Source organism: Leuresthes tenuis, unplaced genomic scaffold (assembly GCF_036924035.1).
Source record: "Leuresthes tenuis unplaced genomic scaffold, fLeuTen1.0.hap1 SCAF_6, whole genome shotgun sequence".
In the NCBI taxonomy this organism is placed as follows: Eukaryota; Metazoa; Chordata; class Actinopteri; order Atheriniformes; family Atherinopsidae; genus Leuresthes; species Leuresthes tenuis.
The window spans coordinates 6389012-6411760 of NW_027325360.1; the positions used below are offsets into that span (position 1 = coordinate 6389012).

General features: G+C 44.4%; 28 non-coding genes across 28 annotated transcripts; all 28 read right to left on the reverse strand.

The window, feature by feature from the left end:
* Positions 1–222: 222 nt before the first annotated feature.
* On the reverse strand, positions 223–295 carry trnav-aac (transfer RNA valine (anticodon AAC)). The gene has a single exon. It is a non-coding gene; the product is annotated as a tRNA-Val (tRNA).
* A 1129-nt stretch (positions 296–1424) lies between these two features.
* On the reverse strand, positions 1425–1497 carry trnav-aac (transfer RNA valine (anticodon AAC)). Its single transcript has one exon. It is a non-coding gene; the product is annotated as a tRNA-Val (tRNA).
* Positions 1498–2030: 533 nt separating this feature from the next.
* Positions 2031–2103, reverse strand: trnav-cac (transfer RNA valine (anticodon CAC)). The gene has a single exon. It is a non-coding gene; the product is annotated as a tRNA-Val (tRNA).
* Positions 2104–2350: 247 nt separating this feature from the next.
* trnav-aac (transfer RNA valine (anticodon AAC)) lies at positions 2351–2423 on the reverse strand. The gene has a single exon. It is a non-coding gene; the product is annotated as a tRNA-Val (tRNA).
* A 533-nt stretch (positions 2424–2956) lies between these two features.
* trnav-cac (transfer RNA valine (anticodon CAC)) lies at positions 2957–3029 on the reverse strand. Its single transcript has one exon. It is a non-coding gene; the product is annotated as a tRNA-Val (tRNA).
* Positions 3030–3814: 785 nt separating this feature from the next.
* trnav-aac (transfer RNA valine (anticodon AAC)) lies at positions 3815–3887 on the reverse strand. The gene has a single exon. It is a non-coding gene; the product is annotated as a tRNA-Val (tRNA).
* Positions 3888–4410: 523 nt separating this feature from the next.
* Positions 4411–4483, reverse strand: trnav-cac (transfer RNA valine (anticodon CAC)). The gene has a single exon. It is a non-coding gene; the product is annotated as a tRNA-Val (tRNA).
* Positions 4484–5282: 799 nt separating this feature from the next.
* Positions 5283–5355, reverse strand: trnav-aac (transfer RNA valine (anticodon AAC)). Its single transcript has one exon. It is a non-coding gene; the product is annotated as a tRNA-Val (tRNA).
* Positions 5356–6712: 1357 nt separating this feature from the next.
* On the reverse strand, positions 6713–6785 carry trnav-aac (transfer RNA valine (anticodon AAC)). The gene has a single exon. It is a non-coding gene; the product is annotated as a tRNA-Val (tRNA).
* Positions 6786–7604: 819 nt separating this feature from the next.
* Positions 7605–7677, reverse strand: trnav-cac (transfer RNA valine (anticodon CAC)). Its single transcript has one exon. It is a non-coding gene; the product is annotated as a tRNA-Val (tRNA).
* Positions 7678–8796: 1119 nt separating this feature from the next.
* trnav-aac (transfer RNA valine (anticodon AAC)) lies at positions 8797–8869 on the reverse strand. Its single transcript has one exon. It is a non-coding gene; the product is annotated as a tRNA-Val (tRNA).
* A 533-nt stretch (positions 8870–9402) lies between these two features.
* trnav-cac (transfer RNA valine (anticodon CAC)) lies at positions 9403–9475 on the reverse strand. Its single transcript has one exon. It is a non-coding gene; the product is annotated as a tRNA-Val (tRNA).
* A 799-nt stretch (positions 9476–10274) lies between these two features.
* trnav-aac (transfer RNA valine (anticodon AAC)) lies at positions 10275–10347 on the reverse strand. The gene has a single exon. It is a non-coding gene; the product is annotated as a tRNA-Val (tRNA).
* Positions 10348–11156: 809 nt separating this feature from the next.
* Positions 11157–11229, reverse strand: trnav-aac (transfer RNA valine (anticodon AAC)). The gene has a single exon. It is a non-coding gene; the product is annotated as a tRNA-Val (tRNA).
* Positions 11230–11762: 533 nt separating this feature from the next.
* Positions 11763–11835, reverse strand: trnav-cac (transfer RNA valine (anticodon CAC)). Its single transcript has one exon. It is a non-coding gene; the product is annotated as a tRNA-Val (tRNA).
* Positions 11836–12082: 247 nt separating this feature from the next.
* On the reverse strand, positions 12083–12155 carry trnav-aac (transfer RNA valine (anticodon AAC)). Its single transcript has one exon. It is a non-coding gene; the product is annotated as a tRNA-Val (tRNA).
* Positions 12156–12688: 533 nt separating this feature from the next.
* On the reverse strand, positions 12689–12761 carry trnav-cac (transfer RNA valine (anticodon CAC)). The gene has a single exon. It is a non-coding gene; the product is annotated as a tRNA-Val (tRNA).
* Positions 12762–13546: 785 nt separating this feature from the next.
* trnav-aac (transfer RNA valine (anticodon AAC)) lies at positions 13547–13619 on the reverse strand. Its single transcript has one exon. It is a non-coding gene; the product is annotated as a tRNA-Val (tRNA).
* A 523-nt stretch (positions 13620–14142) lies between these two features.
* On the reverse strand, positions 14143–14215 carry trnav-cac (transfer RNA valine (anticodon CAC)). Its single transcript has one exon. It is a non-coding gene; the product is annotated as a tRNA-Val (tRNA).
* Positions 14216–15014: 799 nt separating this feature from the next.
* On the reverse strand, positions 15015–15087 carry trnav-aac (transfer RNA valine (anticodon AAC)). Its single transcript has one exon. It is a non-coding gene; the product is annotated as a tRNA-Val (tRNA).
* A 1357-nt stretch (positions 15088–16444) lies between these two features.
* trnav-aac (transfer RNA valine (anticodon AAC)) lies at positions 16445–16517 on the reverse strand. The gene has a single exon. It is a non-coding gene; the product is annotated as a tRNA-Val (tRNA).
* Positions 16518–17336: 819 nt separating this feature from the next.
* Positions 17337–17409, reverse strand: trnav-cac (transfer RNA valine (anticodon CAC)). The gene has a single exon. It is a non-coding gene; the product is annotated as a tRNA-Val (tRNA).
* Positions 17410–18528: 1119 nt separating this feature from the next.
* trnav-aac (transfer RNA valine (anticodon AAC)) lies at positions 18529–18601 on the reverse strand. Its single transcript has one exon. It is a non-coding gene; the product is annotated as a tRNA-Val (tRNA).
* Positions 18602–19134: 533 nt separating this feature from the next.
* On the reverse strand, positions 19135–19207 carry trnav-cac (transfer RNA valine (anticodon CAC)). Its single transcript has one exon. It is a non-coding gene; the product is annotated as a tRNA-Val (tRNA).
* A 247-nt stretch (positions 19208–19454) lies between these two features.
* trnav-aac (transfer RNA valine (anticodon AAC)) lies at positions 19455–19527 on the reverse strand. Its single transcript has one exon. It is a non-coding gene; the product is annotated as a tRNA-Val (tRNA).
* Positions 19528–20060: 533 nt separating this feature from the next.
* trnav-cac (transfer RNA valine (anticodon CAC)) lies at positions 20061–20133 on the reverse strand. The gene has a single exon. It is a non-coding gene; the product is annotated as a tRNA-Val (tRNA).
* A 785-nt stretch (positions 20134–20918) lies between these two features.
* trnav-aac (transfer RNA valine (anticodon AAC)) lies at positions 20919–20991 on the reverse strand. The gene has a single exon. It is a non-coding gene; the product is annotated as a tRNA-Val (tRNA).
* A 799-nt stretch (positions 20992–21790) lies between these two features.
* On the reverse strand, positions 21791–21863 carry trnav-aac (transfer RNA valine (anticodon AAC)). Its single transcript has one exon. It is a non-coding gene; the product is annotated as a tRNA-Val (tRNA).
* Positions 21864–22749: the final 886 nt, after the last annotated feature.

Genomic DNA, 22749 nt, shown 5'->3' on the forward strand with positions numbered 1-22749 from the left:
GCCACAGAGTTCCGGAGTGGTGCCTAGGGACAGCTCATAGGAGGTAGGGCGGGATCCTTTTTGTACGATGCAGAACATTTGCCGTTTCTTTTACAGCATGTCAAGAATAGCAGATGAGGCTCCCCTCTTATCCTTAGTTATGAATATGTTGATATTGCCATCAGTAACGTGCAGTCATAAATCTTCACACAAGAATGAAATAAAGAGATTTGGAGCTAGTAATGTTTCCGCCCAGTTTTGAACTGAGGACCTTTCGCGTGTTAGGCGAACGTGATAACCACTACACTACGGAAACTGAAGCTGTGCATATGAAACAGATTTTGGGCGGCACGTAGACTGGTGCCTAGGGACAGCTCAAAGGAGGTAGGGCGGGATGCTTTTTGTACGATGCAGAACATTTGCCGTTTCTTTTACAGCATGTCAAGAATAGCAGATGAGGCTCCCCTCCTATCCATAGTTATGAATATGTTGATGTTGCCATCAGTACTCATTCTTTGGGAAAGTAGTGTTTCTACCAAAGTCCGTTTCACACCTCAGCATCGGAGAATCTCTTGGAAATCTGCGAAAAAGGACCTTACAATAGAGATTATCTGCTGGAAATTCATTCCCACAGAGTTCCGGAGTGGTGCCTAGGGACAGCTCATAGGAGGTAGGGCGGGATCCTTTTTGTACGATGCAGAACATTTGCCGTTTCTTTTACAGCATGTCAAGAATAGCAGATGAGGCTCCCCTCCTATCCATATTTATGAATATGTTGATGTTGCCATCAGTAACGTGCAGTCATAAATCTTCACACAAGAATGAAATAAAGAGATTTGGAGCTAGTAATGTTTCCGCCCAGTTTTGAACTGAGGACCTTTCGCGTGTTAGGCGAACGTCATAACCACTACACTACGGAAACTGAAGCTGTGCATATCAAACAGATTTTGGGCGGCACGTAGACTGGTGCCTAGGGACAGCTCAAAGGAGGTAGGGCGGGATGCTTTTTGTACGATGCAGAACATTTGCCGTTTCTTTTACAGCATGTCAAGAATAGCAGATGAGGCTCCCCTCCTATCCATAGTTATGAATATGTTGATGTTGCCATCAGTACTCATTCTTTGGGAAAGTAGTGTTTCTACCAAAGTCCGTTTCACACCTCAGCATCTGAGAATCTCTTGGAAAAGGACCTTACAATAGAGATTATCTGCTGGAAATTCATTCCCACAGAGTTCCGGAGTGGTGCCTAGGGACAGCTCATAGGAGGTAGGGCGGGATCCTTTTTGTACGATGCAGAACATTTGCCGTTTCTTTTACAGCATGTCAAGAATAGCAGATGAGGCTCCCCTCTTATCCTTAGTTATGAATATGTTGATATTGCCATCAGTAACGTGCAGTCATAAATCTTCACACAAGAATGAAATAAAGAGATTTGGAGCTAGTAATGTTTCCGCCCAGTTTTGAACTGAGGACCTTTCGCGTGTTAGGCGAACGTGATAACCACTACACTACGGAAACTGAAGCTGTGCATATCAAACAGATTTTGGGCGGCACGTAGACTGGTGCCTAGGGACAGCTCAAAGGAGGTAGGGCGGGATGCTTTTTGTACGATGCAGAACATTTGCCGTTTCTTTTACAGCATGTCAAGAATAGCAGATGAGGCTCCCCTCCTATCCATAGTTATGAATATGTTGATGTTGCCATCAGTACTCATTCTTTGGGAAAGTAGTGTTTCTACCAAAGTCCGTTTCACACCTCAGCATCGGAGAATCTCTTGGAAATCTGCGAAAAAGGACCTTACAATAGAGATTATCTGCTGGAAATTCATTCCCACAGAGTTCCGGAGTGGTGCCTAGGGACAGCTCATAGGAGGTAGGGCGGGATCCTTTTTGTACGATGCAGAACATTTGCCGTTTCTTTTACAGCATGTCAAGAATAGCAGATGAGGCTCCCCTCCTATCCATAGTTATGAATATGTTGATGTTGCCATCAGTAACGTGCAGTCATACAACTTCACACGAGAATGAAATAAATAATAATAGAGCTAGCAATGTTTCCGCCCAGTTTCGAACTGAGGACCTTTCGCGTGTGAGGCGAACGTGATAACCACTACACTACGGAAACTGAAGCTGTGCATGCTAAACAGATTTCGGGGGGCTCCTAGACTGGTGCCTAGGGACAGCTTATAAGAGGTAGGGCGGGATGCTTTTTGTACGATGCAGAACATTTGCCGTTTCTTTTACAGCATGTCAAGAATAGCAGATGAGGCTCCCCTCCTATCCATAGTTATGAATATGTTGATGTTGCCATCAGTAACGTGCAGTCATAAATCTTCACACAAGAATGAAATAAAGAGATTTGGAGCTAGTAATGTTTCCGCCCAGTTTTGAACTGAGGACCTTTCGCGTGTTAGGCGAACGTGATAACCACTACACTACGGAAACTGAAGCTGTGCATACCAAACAGATTTTGGGCGGCACGTAGACTGGTGCCTAGGGACAGCTCAAAGGAGGTAGGGCGGGATGCTTTTTGTACGATGCAGAACATTTGCCGTTTCTTTTACAGCATGTCAAGAATAGCAGATGAGGCTCCCCTCCTATCCATAGTTATGAATATGTTGATGTTGCCATCAGTACTCATTCTTTGGGAAAGTAGTGTTTCTACCAAAGTCCGTTTCACACCTCAGCATCGGAGAATCTCTTGGAAATCTGCGAAAAAGGACCTTACAATAGAGATTATCTGCTGGAAATTCATTCCCACAGAGTTCCGGAGTGGTGCCTAGGGACAGCTCATAGGAGGTAGGGCGGGATCCTTTTTGTACGATGCAGAACATTTGCCGTTTCTTTTACAGCATGTCAAGAATAGCAGATGAGGCTCCCCTCCTATCCATATTTATGAATATGTTGATGTTGCCATCAGTAACGTGCAGTCATACAACTTCACACGAGAATGAAATAAATAATAATAGAGCTAGCAATGTTTCCGCCCAGTTTCGAACTGAGGACCTTTCGCGTGTGAGGCGAACGTGATAACCACTACACTACGGAAACTGAAGCTGTGCATGCTAAACAGATTTCGGGGGGCTCCTAGACTGGTGCCTAGGGACAGCTTATAAGAGGTAGGGCGGGATGCTTTTTGTACGATGCAGAACATTTGCCGTTTCTTTTACAGCATGTCAAGAATAGCAGATGAGGCTCCCCTCCTATCCATAGTTATGAATATGTTGATGTTGCCATCAGTACTCATTCTTTGGGAAAGTAGTGTTTCTACCAAAGTCCGTTTCACACCTCAGCATTGGAGAATCTCTTGGAAATCTGCGAAAAAGGACCTTACAATAGAGATTATCTGCTGGAAATTCATTCTCACAGACTTCCGGAGTGGTGCCTATGGACAGCTCATAGGAGGTAGGGCGGGATGCTTTTACAGCATGTCAAGAATAGCAGATGAGGCTCCCCTCCTATCCATAGTTATGAATATGTTGATGTTTCGAACAGAGGACATCAACATCATCAGAGGAAAGTAGTGTTTCTACCAAAGTCCGTTTCACACCTCAGCATCTGAGAATCTCTTGGAAAAGGACCTTACAATAGAGATTATCTGCTGGAAATTCATTCCCACAGAGTTCCGGAGTGGTGCCTAGGGACAGCTCATAGGAGGTAGGGCGGGATCCTTTTTGTACGATGCAGAACATTTGCCGTTTCTTTTACAGCATGTCAAGAATAGCAGATGAGGCTCCCCTCTTATCCATAGTTATGAATATGTTGATATTGCCATCAGTAACGTGCAGTCATAAATCTTCACACAAGAATGAAATAAAGAGATTTGGAGCTAGTAATGTTTCCGCCCAGTTTTGAACTGAGGACCTTTCGCGTGTTAGGCGAACGTGATAACCACTACACTACGGAAACTGAAGCTGTGCATATCAAACAGATTTTGGGCGGCACGTAGACTGGTGCCTAGGGACAGCTCAAAGGAGGTAGGGCGGGATGCTTTTTGTACGATGCAGAACATTTGCCGTTTCTTTTACAGCATGTCAAGAATAGCAGATGAGGCTCCCCTCCTATCCATAGTTATGAATATGTTGATGTTGCCATCAGTACTCATTCTTTGGGAAAGTAGTGTTTCTACCAAAGTCCGTTTCACACCTCAGCATCGGAGAATCTCTTGGAAAAGGACCTTACAATAGAGATTATCTGCTGGAAATTCATTCCCACAGAGTTCCGGAGTGGTGCCTAGGGACAGCTCATAGGAGGTAGGGCGGGATCCTTTTTGTACGATGCAGAACATTTGCCGTTTCTTTTACAGCATGTCAAGAATAGCAGATGAGGCTCCCCTCCTATCCATATTTATGAATATGTTGATGTTGCCATCAGTAACGTGCAGTCATACAACTTCACACGAGAATGAAATAAATAATAATAGAGCTAGCAATGTTTCCGCCCAGTTTCGAACTGAGGACATTTCGCGTGTGAGGCGAACGTGATAACCACTACACTACGGAAACTGAAGCTGTGCATGCTAAACAGATTTCGGGGGGCTCCTAGACTGGTGCCTAGGGACAGCTTATAAGAGGTAGGGCGGGATGCTTTTTGTACGATGCAGAACATTTGCCGTTTCTTTTACAGCATGTCAAGAATAGCAGATGAGGCTCCCCTCCTATCCATAGTTATGAATATGTTGATGTTGCCATCAGTACTCATTCTTTGGGAAAGTAGTGTTTCTACCAAAGTCCGTTTCACACCTCAGCATCTGAGAATCTCTTGGAAAAGGACCTTACAATAGAGATTATCTGCTGGAAATTCATTCCCACAGAGTTCCGGAGTGGTGCCTAGGGACAGCTCATAGGAGGTAGGGCGGGATCCTTTTTGTACGATGCAGAACATTTGCCGTTTCTTTTACAGCATGTCAAGAATAGCAGATGAGGCTCCCCTCTTATCCTTAGTTATGAATATGTTGATATTGCCATCAGTACTCATTCTTTGGGAAAGTAGTGTTTCTACCAAAGTCCGTTTCACACCTCAGCATCTGAGAATCTCTTGGAAAAGGACCTTACAATAGAGATTATCTGCTGGAAATTCATTCCCACAGAGTTCCGGAGTGGTGCCTAGGGACAGCTCATAGGAGGTAGGGCGGGATCCTTTTTGTACGATGCAGAACATTTGCCGTTTCTTTTACAGCATGTCAAGAATAGCAGATGAGGCTCCCCTCTTATCCTTAGTTATGAATATGTTGATATTGCCATCAGTAACGTGCAGTCATAAATCTTCACACAAGAATGAAATAAAGAGATTTGGAGCTAGTAATGTTTCCGCCCAGTTTTGAACTGAGGACCTTTCGCGTGTTAGGCGAACGTGATAACCACTACACTACGGAAACTGAAGCTGTGCATATCAAACAGATTTTGGGCGGCACGTAGACTGGTGCCTAGGGACAGCTCAAAGGAGGTAGGGCGGGATGCTTTTTGTACGATGCAGAACATTTGCCGTTTCTTTTACAGCATGTCAAGAATAGCAGATGAGGCTCCCCTCCTATCCATAGTTATGAATATGTTGATGTTGCCATCAGTACTCATTCTTTGGGAAAGTAGTGTTTCTACCAAAGTCCGTTTCACACCTCAGCATCGGAGAATCTCTTGGAAATCTGCGAAAAAGGACCTTACAATAGAGATTATCTGCTGGAAATTCATTCCCACAGAGTTCCGGAGTGGTGCCTAGGGACAGCTCAAAGGAGGTAGGGCGGGATGCTTTTTGTACGATGCAGAACATTTGCCGTTTCTTTTACAGCATGTCAAGAATAGCAGATGAGGCTCCCCTCCTATCCATAGTTATGAATATGTTGATGTTGCCATCAGTACTCATTCTTTGGGAAAGTAGTGTTTCTACCAAAGTCCGTTTCACACCTCAGCATCGGAGAATCTCTTGGAAATCTGCGAAAAAGGACCTTACAATAGAGATTATCTGCTGGAAATTCATTCCCACAGAGTTCCGGAGTGGTGCCTAGGGACAGCTCATAGGAGGTAGGGCGGGATCCTTTTTGTACGATGCAGAACATTTGCCGTTTCTTTTACAGCATGTCAAGAATAGCAGATGAGGCTCCCCTCCTATCCATAGTTATGAATATGTTGATGTTGCCATCAGTACTCATTCTTTGGGAAAGTAGTGTTTCTACCAAAGTCCGTTTCACACCTCAGCATTGGAGAATCTCTTGGAAATCTGCGAAAAAGGACCTTACAATAGAGATTATCTGCTGGAAATTCATTCTCACAGACTTCCGGAGTGGTGCCTATGGACAGCTCATAGGAGGTAGGGCGGGATGCTTTTACAGCATGTCAAGAATAGCAGATGAGGCTCCCCTCCTATCCATAGTTATGAATATGTTGATGTTTCGAACAGAGGACATCAACATCATCAGAGGAAAGTAGTGTTTCTACCAAAGTCCGTTTCACACCTCAGCATCTGAGAATCTCTTGGAAAAGGACCTTACAATAGAGATTATCTGCTGGAAATTCATTGCCACAGAGTTCCGGAGTGGTGCCTAGGGACAGCTCATAGGAGGTAGGGCGGGATCCTTTTTGTACGATGCAGAACATTTGCCGTTTCTTTTACAGCATGTCAAGAATAGCAGATGAGGCTCCCCTCTTATCCTTAGTTATGAATATGTTGATATTGCCATCAGTAACGTGCAGTCATAAATCTTCACACAAGAATGAAATAAAGAGATTTGGAGCTAGTAATGTTTCCGCCCAGTTTTGAACTGAGGACCTTTCGCGTGTTAGGCGAACGTGATAACCACTACACTACGGAAACTGAAGCTGTGCATATCAAACAGATTTTGGGCGGCACGTAGACTGGTGCCTAGGGACAGCTCAAAGGAGGTAGGGCGGGATGCTTTTTGTACGATGCAGAACATTTGCCGTTTCTTTTACAGCATGTCAAGAATAGCAGATGAGGCTCCCCTCCTATCCATAGTTATGAATATGTTGATGTTGCCATCAGTACTCATTCTTTGGGAAAGTAGTGTTTCTACCAAAGTCCGTTTCACACCTCAGCATCGGAGAATCTCTTGGAAATCTGCGAAAAAGGACCTTACAATAGAGATTATCTGCTGGAAATTCATTCCCACAGAGTTCCGGAGTGGTGCCTAGGGACAGCTCATAGGAGGTAGGGCGGGATCCTTTTTGTACGATGCAGAACATTTGCCGTTTCTTTTACAGCATGTCAAGAATAGCAGATGAGGCTCCCCTCCTATCCATAGTTATGAATATGTTGATGTTGCCATCAGTACTCATTCTTTGGGAAAGTAGTGTTTCTACCAAAGTCCGTTTCACACCTCAGCATCGGAGAATCTCTTGGAAATCTGCGAAAAAGGACCTTACAATAGAGATTATCTGCTGGAAATTCATTCCCACAGAGTTCCGGAGTGGTGCCTAGGGACAGCTCATAGGAGGTAGGGCGGGATCCTTTTTGTACGATGCAGAACATTTGCCGTTTCTTTTACAGCATGTCAAGAATAGCAGATGAGGCTCCCCTCCTATCCATATTTATGAATATGTTGATGTTGCCATCAGTAACGTGCAGTCATACAACTTCACACGAGAATGAAATAAATAATAATAGAGCTAGCAATGTTTCCGCCCAGTTTCGAACTGAGGACCTTTCGCGTGTGAGGCGAACGTGATAACCACTACACTACGGAAACTGAAGCTGTGCATGCTAAACAGATTTCGGGGGGCTCCTAGACTGGTGCCTAGGGACAGCTTATAAGAGGTAGGGCGGGATGCTTTTTGTACGATGCAGAACATTTGCCGTTTCTTTTACAGCATGTCAAGAATAGCAGATGAGGCTCCCCTCCTATCCATAGTTATGAATATGTTGATGTTGCCATCAGTACTCATTCTTTGGGAAAGTAGTGTTTCTACCAAAGTCCGTTTCACACCTCAGCATCTGAGAATCTCTTGGAAAAGGACCTTACAATAGAGATTATCTGCTGGAAATTCATTCCCACAGAGTTCCGGAGTGGTGCCTAGGGACAGCTCATAGGAGGTAGGGCGGGATCCTTTTTGTACGATGCAGAACATTTGCCGTTTCTTTTACAGCATGTCAAGAATAGCAGATGAGGCTCCCCTCCTATCCATATTTATGAATATGTTGATGTTGCCATCAGTAACGTGCAGTCATAAATCTTCACACAAGAATGAAATAAAGAGATTTGGAGCTAGTAATGTTTCCGCCCAGTTTTGAACTGAGGACCTTTCGCGTGTTAGGCGAACGTCATAACCACTACACTACGGAAACTGAAGCTGTGCATATCAAACAGATTTTGGGCGGCACGTAGACTGGTGCCTAGGGACAGCTCAAAGGAGGTAGGGCGGGATGCTTTTTGTACGATGCAGAACATTTGCCGTTTCTTTTACAGCATGTCAAGAATAGCAGATGAGGCTCCCCTCCTATCCATAGTTATGAATATGTTGATGTTGCCATCAGTACTCATTCTTTGGGAAAGTAGTGTTTCTACCAAAGTCCGTTTCACACCTCAGCATCTGAGAATCTCTTGGAAAAGGACCTTACAATAGAGATTATCTGCTGGAAATTCATTCCCACAGAGTTCCGGAGTGGTGCCTAGGGACAGCTCATAGGAGGTAGGGCGGGATCCTTTTTGTACGATGCAGAACATTTGCCGTTTCTTTTACAGCATGTCAAGAATAGCAGATGAGGCTCCCCTCTTATCCTTAGTTATGAATATGTTGATATTGCCATCAGTAACGTGCAGTCATAAATCTTCACACAAGAATGAAATAAAGAGATTTGGAGCTAGTAATGTTTCCGCCCAGTTTTGAACTGAGGACCTTTCGCGTGTTAGGCGAACGTGATAACCACTACACTACGGAAACTGAAGCTGTGCATATCAAACAGATTTTGGGCGGCACGTAGACTGGTGCCTAGGGACAGCTCAAAGGAGGTAGGGCGGGATGCTTTTTGTACGATGCAGAACATTTGCCGTTTCTTTTACAGCATGTCAAGAATAGCAGATGAGGCTCCCCTCCTATCCATAGTTATGAATATGTTGATGTTGCCATCAGTACTCATTCTTTGGGAAAGTAGTGTTTCTACCAAAGTCCGTTTCACACCTCAGCATCGGAGAATCTCTTGGAAATCTGCGAAAAAGGACCTTACAATAGAGATTATCTGCTGGAAATTCATTCCCACAGAGTTCCGGAGTGGTGCCTAGGGACAGCTCATAGGAGGTAGGGCGGGATCCTTTTTGTACGATGCAGAACATTTGCCGTTTCTTTTACAGCATGTCAAGAATAGCAGATGAGGCTCCCCTCCTATCCATAGTTATGAATATGTTGATGTTGCCATCAGTAACGTGCAGTCATACAACTTCACACGAGAATGAAATAAATAATAATAGAGCTAGCAATGTTTCCGCCCAGTTTCGAACTGAGGACCTTTCGCGTGTGAGGCGAACGTGATAACCACTACACTACGGAAACTGAAGCTGTGCATGCTAAACAGATTTCGGGGGGCTCCTAGACTGGTGCCTAGGGACAGCTTATAAGAGGTAGGGCGGGATGCTTTTTGTACGATGCAGAACATTTGCCGTTTCTTTTACAGCATGTCAAGAATAGCAGATGAGGCTCCCCTCCTATCCATAGTTATGAATATGTTGATGTTGCCATCAGTACTCATTCTTTGGGAAAGTAGTGTTTCTACCAAAGTCCGTTTCACGCCTCAGCATCTGAGAATCTCTTGGAAAAGGACCTTACAATAGAGATTATCTGCTGGAAATTCATTCCCACAGAGTTCCGGAGTGGTGCCTAGGGACAGCTCATAGGAGGTAGGGCGGGATCCTTTTTGTACGATGCAGAACATTTGCCGTTTCTTTTACAGCATGTCAAGAATAGCAGATGAGGCTCCCCTCTTATCCTTAGTTATGAATATGTTGATATTGCCATCAGTACTCATTCTTTGGGAAAGTAGTGTTTCTACCAAAGTCCGTTTCACACCTCAGCATCTGAGAATCTCTTGGAAAAGGACCTTACAATAGAGATTATCTGCTGGAAATTCATTCCCACAGAGTTCCGGAGTGGTGCCTAGGGACAGCTCATAGGAGGTAGGGCGGGATCCTTTTTGTACGATGCAGAACATTTGCCGTTTCTTTTACAGCATGTCAAGAATAGCAGATGAGGCTCCCCTCTTATCCTTAGTTATGAATATGTTGATATTGCCATCAGTAACGTGCAGTCATAAATCTTCACACAAGAATGAAATAAAGAGATTTGGAGCTAGTAATGTTTCCGCCCAGTTTTGAACTGAGGACCTTTCGCGTGTTAGGCGAACGTGATAACCACTACACTACGGAAACTGAAGCTGTGCATATCAAACAGATTTTGGGCGGCACGTAGACTGGTGCCTAGGGACAGCTCAAAGGAGGTAGGGCGGGATGCTTTTTGTACGATGCAGAACATTTGCCGTTTCTTTTACAGCATGTCAAGAATAGCAGATGAGGCTCCCCTCCTATCCATAGTTATGAATATGTTGATGTTGCCATCAGTACTCATTCTTTGGGAAAGTAGTGTTTCTACCAAAGTCCGTTTCACACCTCAGCATCGGAGAATCTCTTGGAAATCTGCGAAAAAGGACCTTACAATAGAGATTATCTGCTGGAAATTAATTCCCACAGAGTTCCGGAGTGGTGCCTAGGGACAGCTCATAGGAGGTAGGGCGGGATCCTTTTTGTACGATGCAGAACATTTGCCGTTTCTTTTACAGCATGTCAAGAATAGCAGATGAGGCTCCCCTCCTATCCATAGTTATGAATATGTTGATGTTGCCATCAGTACTCATTCTTTGGGAAAGTAGTGTTTCTACCAAAGTCCGTTTCACACCTCAGCATCTGAGAATCTCTTGGAAAAGGACCTTACAATAGAGATTATCTGCTGGAAATTCATTCCCACAGAGTTCCGGAGTGGTGCCTAGGGACAGCTCATAGGAGGTAGGGCGGGATCCTTTTTGTACGATGCAGAACATTTGCCGTTTCTTTTACAGCATGTCAAGAATAGCAGATGAGGCTCCCCTCTTATCCTTAGTTATGAATATGTTGATATTGCCATCAGTAACGTGCAGTCATAAATCTTCACACAAGAATGAAATAAAGAGATTTGGAGCTAGTAATGTTTCCGCCCAGTTTTGAACTGAGGACCTTTCGCGTGTTAGGCGAACGTGATAACCACTACACTACGGAAACTGAAGCTGTGCATATCAAACAGATTTTGGGCGGCACGTAGACTGGTGCCTAGGGACAGCTCAAAGGAGGTAGGGCGGGATGCTTTTTGTACGATGCAGAACATTTGCCGTTTCTTTTACAGCATGTCAAGAATAGCAGATGAGGCTCCCCTCCTATCCATAGTTATGAATATGTTGATGTTGCCATCAGTACTCATTCTTTGGGAAAGTAGTGTTTCTACCAAAGTCCGTTTCACACCTCAGCATCGGAGAATCTCTTGGAAATCTGCGAAAAAGGACCTTACAATAGAGATTATCTGCTGGAAATTCATTCCCACAGAGTTCCGGAGTGGTGCCTAGGGACAGCTCATAGGAGGTAGGGCGGGATCCTTTTTGTACGATGCAGAACATTTGCCGTTTCTTTTACAGCATGTCAAGAATAGCAGATGAGGCTCCCCTCCTATCCATAGTTATGAATATGTTGATGTTGCCATCAGTAACGTGCAGTCATACAACTTCACACGAGAATGAAATAAATAATAATAGAGCTAGCAATGTTTCCGCCCAGTTTCGAACTGAGGACCTTTCGCGTGTGAGGCGAACGTGATAACCACTACACTACGGAAACTGAAGCTGTGCATGCTAAACAGATTTCGGGGGGCTCCTAGACTGGTGCCTAGGGACAGCTTATAAGAGGTAGGGCGGGATGCTTTTTGTACGATGCAGAACATTTGCCGTTTCTTTTACAGCATGTCAAGAATAGCAGATGAGGCTCCCCTCCTATCCATAGTTATGAATATGTTGATGTTGCCATCAGTAACGTGCAGTCATAAATCTTCACACAAGAATGAAATAAAGAGATTTGGAGCTAGTAATGTTTCCGCCCAGTTTTGAACTGAGGACCTTTCGCGTGTTAGGCGAACGTGATAACCACTACACTACGGAAACTGAAGCTGTGCATACCAAACAGATTTTGGGCGGCACGTAGACTGGTGCCTAGGGACAGCTCAAAGGAGGTAGGGCGGGATGCTTTTTGTACGATGCAGAACATTTGCCGTTTCTTTTACAGCATGTCAAGAATAGCAGATGAGGCTCCCCTCCTATCCATAGTTATGAATATGTTGATGTTGCCATCAGTACTCATTCTTTGGGAAAGTAGTGTTTCTACCAAAGTCCGTTTCACACCTCAGCATCGGAGAATCTCTTGGAAATCTGCGAAAAAGGACCTTACAATAGAGATTATCTGCTGGAAATTCATTCCCACAGAGTTCCGGAGTGGTGCCTAGGGACAGCTCATAGGAGGTAGGGCGGGATCCTTTTTGTACGATGCAGAACATTTGCCGTTTCTTTTACAGCATGTCAAGAATAGCAGATGAGGCTCCCCTCCTATCCATATTTATGAATATGTTGATGTTGCCATCAGTAACGTGCAGTCATACAACTTCACACGAGAATGAAATAAATAATAATAGAGCTAGCAATGTTTCCGCCCAGTTTCGAACTGAGGACCTTTCGCGTGTGAGGCGAACGTGATAACCACTACACTACGGAAACTGAAGCTGTGCATGCTAAACAGATTTCGGGGGGCTCCTAGACTGGTGCCTAGGGACAGCTTATAAGAGGTAGGGCGGGATGCTTTTTGTACGATGCAGAACATTTGCCGTTTCTTTTACAGCATGTCAAGAATAGCAGATGAGGCTCCCCTCCTATCCATAGTTATGAATATGTTGATGTTGCCATCAGTACTCATTCTTTGGGAAAGTAGTGTTTCTACCAAAGTCCGTTTCACACCTCAGCATTGGAGAATCTCTTGGAAATCTGCGAAAAAGGACCTTACAATAGAGATTATCTGCTGGAAATTCATTCTCACAGACTTCCGGAGTGGTGCCTATGGACAGCTCATAGGAGGTAGGGCGGGATGCTTTTACAGCATGTCAAGAATAGCAGATGAGGCTCCCCTCCTATCCATAGTTATGAATATGTTGATGTTTCGAACAGAGGACATCAACATCATCAGAGGAAAGTAGTGTTTCTACCAAAGTCCGTTTCACACCTCAGCATCTGAGAATCTCTTGGAAAAGGACCTTACAATAGAGATTATCTGCTGGAAATTCATTCCCACAGAGTTCCGGAGTGGTGCCTAGGGACAGCTCATAGGAGGTAGGGCGGGATCCTTTTTGTACGATGCAGAACATTTGCCGTTTCTTTTACAGCATGTCAAGAATAGCAGATGAGGCTCCCCTCTTATCCATAGTTATGAATATGTTGATATTGCCATCAGTAACGTGCAGTCATAAATCTTCACACAAGAATGAAATAAAGAGATTTGGAGCTAGTAATGTTTCCGCCCAGTTTTGAACTGAGGACCTTTCGCGTGTTAGGCGAACGTGATAACCACTACACTACGGAAACTGAAGCTGTGCATATCAAACAGATTTTGGGCGGCACGTAGACTGGTGCCTAGGGACAGCTCAAAGGAGGTAGGGCGGGATGCTTTTTGTACGATGCAGAACATTTGCCGTTTCTTTTACAGCATGTCAAGAATAGCAGATGAGGCTCCCCTCCTATCCATAGTTATGAATATGTTGATGTTGCCATCAGTACTCATTCTTTGGGAAAGTAGTGTTTCTACCAAAGTCCGTTTCACACCTCAGCATCGGAGAATCTCTTGGAAAAGGACCTTACAATAGAGATTATCTGCTGGAAATTCATTCCCACAGAGTTCCGGAGTGGTGCCTAGGGACAGCTCATAGGAGGTAGGGCGGGATCCTTTTTGTACGATGCAGAACATTTGCCGTTTCTTTTACAGCATGTCAAGAATAGCAGATGAGGCTCCCCTCCTATCCATATTTATGAATATGTTGATGTTGCCATCAGTAACGTGCAGTCATACAACTTCACACGAGAATGAAATAAATAATAATAGAGCTAGCAATGTTTCCGCCCAGTTTCGAACTGAGGACATTTCGCGTGTGAGGCGAACGTGATAACCACTACACTACGGAAACTGAAGCTGTGCATGCTAAACAGATTTCGGGGGGCTCCTAGACTGGTGCCTAGGGACAGCTTATAAGAGGTAGGGCGGGATGCTTTTTGTACGATGCAGAACATTTGCCGTTTCTTTTACAGCATGTCAAGAATAGCAGATGAGGCTCCCCTCCTATCCATAGTTATGAATATGTTGATGTTGCCATCAGTACTCATTCTTTGGGAAAGTAGTGTTTCTACCAAAGTCCGTTTCACACCTCAGCATCTGAGAATCTCTTGGAAAAGGACCTTACAATAGAGATTATCTGCTGGAAATTCATTCCCACAGAGTTCCGGAGTGGTGCCTAGGGACAGCTCATAGGAGGTAGGGCGGGATCCTTTTTGTACGATGCAGAACATTTGCCGTTTCTTTTACAGCATGTCAAGAATAGCAGATGAGGCTCCCCTCTTATCCTTAGTTATGAATATGTTGATATTGCCATCAGTACTCATTCTTTGGGAAAGTAGTGTTTCTACCAAAGTCCGTTTCACACCTCAGCATCTGAGAATCTCTTGGAAAAGGACCTTACAATAGAGATTATCTGCTGGAAATTCATTCCCACAGAGTTCCGGAGTGGTGCCTAGGGACAGCTCATAGGAGGTAGGGCGGGATCCTTTTTGTACGATGCAGAACATTTGCCGTTTCTTTTACAGCATGTCAAGAATAGCAGATGAGGCTCCCCTCTTATCCTTAGTTATGAATATGTTGATATTGCCATCAGTAACGTGCAGTCATAAATCTTCACACAAGAATGAAATAAAGAGATTTGGAGCTAGTAATGTTTCCGCCCAGTTTTGAACTGAGGACCTTTCGCGTGTTAGGCGAACGTGATAACCACTACACTACGGAAACTGAAGCTGTGCATATCAAACAGATTTTGGGCGGCACGTAGACTGGTGCCTAGGGACAGCTCAAAGGAGGTAGGGCGGGATGCTTTTTGTACGATGCAGAACATTTGCCGTTTCTTTTACAGCATGTCAAGAATAGCAGATGAGGCTCCCCTCCTATCCATAGTTATGAATATGTTGATGTTGCCATCAGTACTCATTCTTTGGGAAAGTAGTGTTTCTACCAAAGTCCGTTTCACACCTCAGCATCGGAGAATCTCTTGGAAATCTGCGAAAAAGGACCTTACAATAGAGATTATCTGCTGGAAATTCATTCCCACAGAGTTCCGGAGTGGTGCCTAGGGACAGCTCAAAGGAGGTAGGGCGGGATGCTTTTTGTACGATGCAGAACATTTGCCGTTTCTTTTACAGCATGTCAAGAATAGCAGATGAGGCTCCCCTCCTATCCATAGTTATGAATATGTTGATGTTGCCATCAGTACTCATTCTTTGGGAAAGTAGTGTTTCTACCAAAGTCCGTTTCACACCTCAGCATCGGAGAATCTCTTGGAAATCTGCGAAAAAGGACCTTACAATAGAGATTATCTGCTGGAAATTCATTCCCACAGAGTTCCGGAGTGGTGCCTAGGGACAGCTCATAGGAGGTAGGGCGGGATCCTTTTTGTACGATGCAGAACATTTGCCGTTTCTTTTACAGCATGTCAAGAATAGCAGATGAGGCTCCCCTCCTATCCATAGTTATGAATATGTTGATGTTGCCATCAGTACTCATTCTTTGGGAAAGTAGTGTTTCTACCAAAGTCCGTTTCACACCTCAGCATTGGAGAATCTCTTGGAAATCTGCGAAAAAGGACCTTACAATAGAGATTATCTGCTGGAAATTCATTCTCACAGACTTCCGGAGTGGTGCCTATGGACAGCTCATAGGAGGTAGGGCGGGATGCTTTTACAGCATGTCAAGAATAGCAGATGAGGCTCCCCTCCTATCCATAGTTATGAATATGTTGATGTTTCGAACAGAGGACATCAACATCATCAGAGGAAAGTAGTGTTTCTACCAAAGTCCGTTTCACACCTCAGCATCTGAGAATCTCTTGGAAAAGGACCTTACAATAGAGATTATCTGCTGGAAATTCATTGCCACAGAGTTCCGGAGTGGTGCCTAGGGACAGCTCATAGGAGGTAGGGCGGGATCCTTTTTGTACGATGCAGAACATTTGCCGTTTCTTTTACAGCATGTCAAGAATAGCAGATGAGGCTCCCCTCTTATCCTTAGTTATGAATATGTTGATATTGCCATCAGTAACGTGCAGTCATAAATCTTCACACAAGAATGAAATAAAGAGATTTGGAGCTAGTAATGTTTCCGCCCAGTTTTGAACTGAGGACCTTTCGCGTGTTAGGCGAACGTGATAACCACTACACTACGGAAACTGAAGCTGTGCATATCAAACAGATTTTGGGCGGCACGTAGACTGGTGCCTAGGGACAGCTCAAAGGAGGTAGGGCGGGATGCTTTTTGTACGATGCAGAACATTTGCCGTTTCTTTTACAGCATGTCAAGAATAGCAGATGAGGCTCCCCTCCTATCCATAGTTATGAATATGTTGATGTTGCCATCAGTACTCATTCTTTGGGAAAGTAGTGTTTCTACCAAAGTCCGTTTCACACCTCAGCATCGGAGAATCTCTTGGAAATCTGCGAAAAAGGACCTTACAATAGAGATTATCTGCTGGAAATTCATTCCCACAGAGTTCCGGAGTGGTGCCTAGGGACAGCTCATAGGAGGTAGGGCGGGATCCTTTTTGTACGATGCAGAACATTTGCCGTTTCTTTTACAGCATGTCAAGAATAGCAGATGAGGCTCCCCTCCTATCCATAGTTATGAATATGTTGATGTTGCCATCAGTACTCATTCTTTGGGAAAGTAGTGTTTCTACCAAAGTCCGTTTCACACCTCAGCATCGGAGAATCTCTTGGAAATCTGCGAAAAAGGACCTTACAATAGAGATTATCTGCTGGAAATTCATTCCCACAGAGTTCCGGAGTGGTGCCTAGGGACAGCTCATAGGAGGTAGGGCGGGATCCTTTTTGTACGATGCAGAACATTTGCCGTTTCTTTTACAGCATGTCAAGAATAGCAGATGAGGCTCCCCTCCTATCCATATTTATGAATATGTTGATGTTGCCATCAGTAACGTGCAGTCATACAACTTCACACGAGAATGAAATAAATAATAATAGAGCTAGCAATGTTTCCGCCCAGTTTCGAACTGAGGACCTTTCGCGTGTGAGGCGAACGTGATAACCACTACACTACGGAAACTGAAGCTGTGCATGCTAAACAGATTTCGGGGGGCTCCTAGACTGGTGCCTAGGGACAGCTTATAAGAGGTAGGGCGGGATGCTTTTTGTACGATGCAGAACATTTGCCGTTTCTTTTACAGCATGTCAAGAATAGCAGATGAGGCTCCCCTCCTATCCATAGTTATGAATATGTTGATGTTGCCATCAGTACTCATTCTTTGGGAAAGTAGTGTTTCTACCAAAGTCCGTTTCACACCTCAGCATCTGAGAATCTCTTGGAAAAGGACCTTACAATAGAGATTATCTGCTGGAAATTCATTCCCACAGAGTTCCGGAGTGGTGCCTAGGGACAGCTCATAGGAGGTAGGGCGGGATCCTTTTTGTACGATGCAGAACATTTGCCGTTTCTTTTACAGCATGTCAAGAATAGCAGATGAGGCTCCCCTCCTATCCATATTTATGAATATGTTGATGTTGCCATCAGTAACGTGCAGTCATAAATCTTCACACAAGAATGAAATAAAGAGATTTGGAGCTAGTAATGTTTCCGCCCAGTTTTGAACTGAGGACCTTTCGCGTGTTAGGCGAACGTCATAACCACTACACTACGGAAACTGAAGCTGTGCATATCAAACAGATTTTGGGCGGCACGTAGACTGGTGCCTAGGGACAGCTCAAAGGAGGTAGGGCGGGATGCTTTTTGTACGATGCAGAACATTTGCCGTTTCTTTTACAGCATGTCAAGAATAGCAGATGAGGCTCCCCTCCTATCCATAGTTATGAATATGTTGATGTTGCCATCAGTACTCATTCTTTGGGAAAGTAGTGTTTCTACCAAAGTCCGTTTCACACCTCAGCATCTGAGAATCTCTTGGAAAAGGACCTTACAATAGAGATTATCTGCTGGAAATTCATTCCCACAGAGTTCCGGAGTGGTGCCTAGGGACAGCTCATAGGAGGTAGGGCGGGATCCTTTTTGTACGATGCAGAACATTTGCCGTTTCTTTTACAGCATGTCAAGAATAGCAGATGAGGCTCCCCTCTTATCCTTAGTTATGAATATGTTGATATTGCCATCAGTAACGTGCAGTCATAAATCTTCACACAAGAATGAAATAAAGAGATTTGGAGCTAGTAATGTTTCCGCCCAGTTTTGAACTGAGGACCTTTCGCGTGTTAGGCGAACGTGATAACCACTACACTACGGAAACTGAAGCTGTGCATATCAAACAGATTTTGGGCGGCACGTAGACTGGTGCCTAGGGACAGCTCAAAGGAGGTAGGGCGGGATGCTTTTTGTACGATGCAGAACATTTGCCGTTTCTTTTACAGCATGTCAAGAATAGCAGATGAGGCTCCCCTCCTATCCATAGTTATGAATATGTTGATGTTGCCATCAGTACTCATTCTTTGGGAAAGTAGTGTTTCTACCAAAGTCCGTTTCACACCTCAGCATCGGAGAATCTCTTGGAAATCTGCGAAAAAGGACCTTACAATAGAGATTATCTGCTGGAAATTCATTCCCACAGAGTTCCGGAGTGGTGCCTAGGGACAGCTCATAGGAGGTAGGGCGGGATCCTTTTTGTACGATGCAGAACATTTGCCGTTTCTTTTACAGCATGTCAAGAATAGCAGATGAGGCTCCCCTCCTATCCATAGTTATGAATATGTTGATGTTGCCATCAGTAACGTGCAGTCATACAACTTCACACGAGAATGAAATAAATAATAATAGAGCTAGCAATGTTTCCGCCCAGTTTCGAACTGAGGACCTTTCGCGTGTGAGGCGAACGTGATAACCACTACACTACGGAAACTGAAGCTGTGCATGCTAAACAGATTTCGGGGGGCTCCTAGACTGGTGCCTAGGGACAGCTTATAAGAGGTAGGGCGGGATGCTTTTTGTACGATGCAGAACATTTGCCGTTTCTTTTACAGCATGTCAAGAATAGCAGATGAGGCTCCCCTCCTATCCATAGTTATGAATATGTTGATGTTGCCATCAGTAACGTGCAGTCATAAATCTTCACACAAGAATGAAATAAAGAGATTTGGAGCTAGTAATGTTTCCGCCCAGTTTTGAACTGAGGACCTTTCGCGTGTTAGGCGAACGTGATAACCACTACACTACGGAAACTGAAGCTGTGCATACCAAACAGATTTTGGGCGGCACGTAGACTGGTGCCTAGGGACAGCTCAAAGGAGGTAGGGCGGGATGCTTTTTGTACGATGCAGAACATTTGCCGTTTCTTTTACAGCATGTCAAGAATAGCAGATGAGGCTCCCCTCCTATCCATAGTTATGAATATGTTGATGTTGCCATCAGTACTCATTCTTTGGGAAAGTAGTGTTTCTACCAAAGTCCGTTTCACACCTCAGCATCGGAGAATCTCTTGGAAATCTGCGAAAAAGGACCTTACAATAGAGATTATCTGCTGGAAATTCATTCCCACAGAGTTCCGGAGTGGTGCCTAGGGACAGCTCATAGGAGGTAGGGCGGGATCCTTTTTGTACGATGCAGAACATTTGCCGTTTCTTTTACAGCATGTCAAGAATAGCAGATGAGGCTCCCCTCCTATCCATATTTATGAATATGTTGATGTTGCCATCAGTAACGTGCAGTCATACAACTTCACACGAGAATGAAATAAATAATAATAGAGCTAGCAATGTTTCCGCCCAGTTTCGAACTGAGGACCTTTCGCGTGTGAGGCGAACGTGATAACCACTACACTACGGAAATTGAAGCTGTGCATGCTAAACAGATTTCGGGGGGCTCCTAGACTGGTGCCTAGGGACAGCTTATAAGAGGTAGGGCGGGATGCTTTTTGTACGATGCAGAACATTTGCCGTTTCTTTTACAGCATGTCAAGAATAGCAGATGAGGCTCCCCTCCTATCCATAGTTATGAATATGTTGATGTTGCCATCAGTACTCATTCTTTGGGAAAGTAGTGTTTCTACCAAAGTCCGTTTCACACCTCAGCATTGGAGAATCTCTTGGAAATCTGCGAAAAAGGACCTTACAATAGAGATTATCTGCTGGAAATTCATTCTCACAGACTTCCGGAGTGGTGCCTATGGACAGCTCATAGGAGGTAGGGCGGGATGCTTTTACAGCATGTCAAGAATAGCAGATGAGGCTCCCCTCCTATCCATAGTTATGAATATGTTGATGTTTCGAACAGAGGACATCAACATCATCAGAGGAAAGTAGTGTTTCTACCAAAGTCCGTTTCACACCTCAGCATCTGAGAATCTCTTGGAAAAGGACCTTACAATAGAGATTATCTGCTGGAAATTCATTCCCACAGAGTTCCGGAGTGGTGCCTAGGGACAGCTCATAGGAGGTAGGGCGGGATCCTTTTTGTACGATGCAGAACATTTGCCGTTTCTTTTACAGCATGTCAAGAATAGCAGATGAGGCTCCCCTCTTATCCATAGTTATGAATATGTTGATATTGCCATCAGTAACGTGCAGTCATAAATCTTCACACAAGAATGAAATAAAGAGATTTGGAGCTAGTAATGTTTCCGCCCAGTTTTGAACTGAGGACCTTTCGCGTGTTAGGCGAACGTGATAACCACTACACTACGGAAACTGAAGCTGTGCATATCAAACAGATTTTGGGCGGCACGTAGACTGGTGCCTAGGGACAGCTCAAAGGAGGTAGGGCGGGATGCTTTTTGTACGATGCAGAACATTTGCCGTTTCTTTTACAGCATGTCAAGAATAGCAGATGAGGCTCCCCTCCTATCCATAGTTATGAATATGTTGATGTTGCCATCAGTACTCATTCTTTGGGAAAGTAGTGTTTCTACCAAAGTCCGTTTCACACCTCAGCATCGGAGAATCTCTTGGAAAAGGACCTTACAATAGAGATTATCTGCTGGAAATTCATTCCCACAGAGTTCCGGAGTGGTGCCTAGGGACAGCTCATAGGAGGTAGGGCGGGATCCTTTTTGTACGATGCAGAACATTTGCCGTTTCTTTTACAGCATGTCAAGAATAGCAGATGAGGCTCCCCTCTTATCCTTAGTTATGAATATGTTGATATTGCCATCAGTACTCATTCTTTGGGAAAGTAGTGTTTCTACCAAAGTCCGTTTCACACCTCAGCATCTGAGAATCTCTTGGAAAAGGACCTTACAATAGAGATTATCTGCTGGAAATTCATTCCCACAGAGTTCCGGAGTGGTGCCTAGGGACAGCTCATAGGAGGTAGGGCGGGATCCTTTTTGTACGATGCAGAACATTTGCCGTTTCTTTTACAGCATGTCAAGAATAGCAGATGAGGCTCCCCTCTTATCCTTAGTTATGAATATGTTGATATTGCCATCAGTAACGTGCAGTCATAAATCTTCACACAAGAATGAAATAAAGAGATTTGGAGCTAGTAATGTTTCCGCCCAGTTTTGAACTGAGGACCTTTCGCGTGTTAGGCGAACGTGATAACCACTACACTACGGAAACTGAAGCTGTGCATATCAAACAGATTTTGGGCGGCACGTAGACTGGTGCCTAGGGACAGCTCAAAGGAGGTAGGGCGGGATGCTTTTTGTACGATGCAGAACATTTGCCGTTTCTTTTACAGCATGTCAAGAATAGCAGATGAGGCTCCCCTCCTATCCATAGTTATGAATATGTTGATGTTGCCATCAGTACTCATTCTTTGGGAAAGTAGTGTTTCTACCAAAGTCCGTTTCACACCTCAGCATCGGAGAATCTCTTGGAAATCTGCGAAAAAGGACCTTACAATAGAGATTATCTGCTGGAAATTCATTCCCACAGAGTTCCGGAGTGGTGCCTAGGGACAGCTCAAAGGAGGTAGGGCGGGATGCTTTTTGTACGATGCAGAACATTTGCCGTTTCTTTTACAGCATGTCAAGAATAGCAGATGAGGCTCCCCTCCTATCCATAGTTATGAATATGTTGATGTTGCCATCAGTACTCATTCTTTGGGAAAGTAGTGTTTCTACCAAAGTCCGTTTCACACCTCAGCATCGGAGAATCTCTTGGAAATCTGCGAAAAAGGACCTTACAATAGAGATTATCTGCTGGAAATTCATTCCCACAGAGTTCCGGAGTGGTGCCTAGGGACAGCTCATAGGAGGTAGGGCGGGATCCTTTTTGTACGATGCAGAACATTTGCCGTTTCTTTTACAGCATGTCAAGAATAGCAGATGAGGCTCCCCTCCTATCCATAGTTATGAATATGTTGATGTTGCCATCAGTACTCATTCTTTGGGAAAGTAGTGTTTCTACCAAAGTCCGTTTCACACCTCAGCATTGGAGAATCTCTTGGAAATCTGCGAAAAAGGACCTTACAATAGAGATTATCTGCTGGAAATTCATTCTC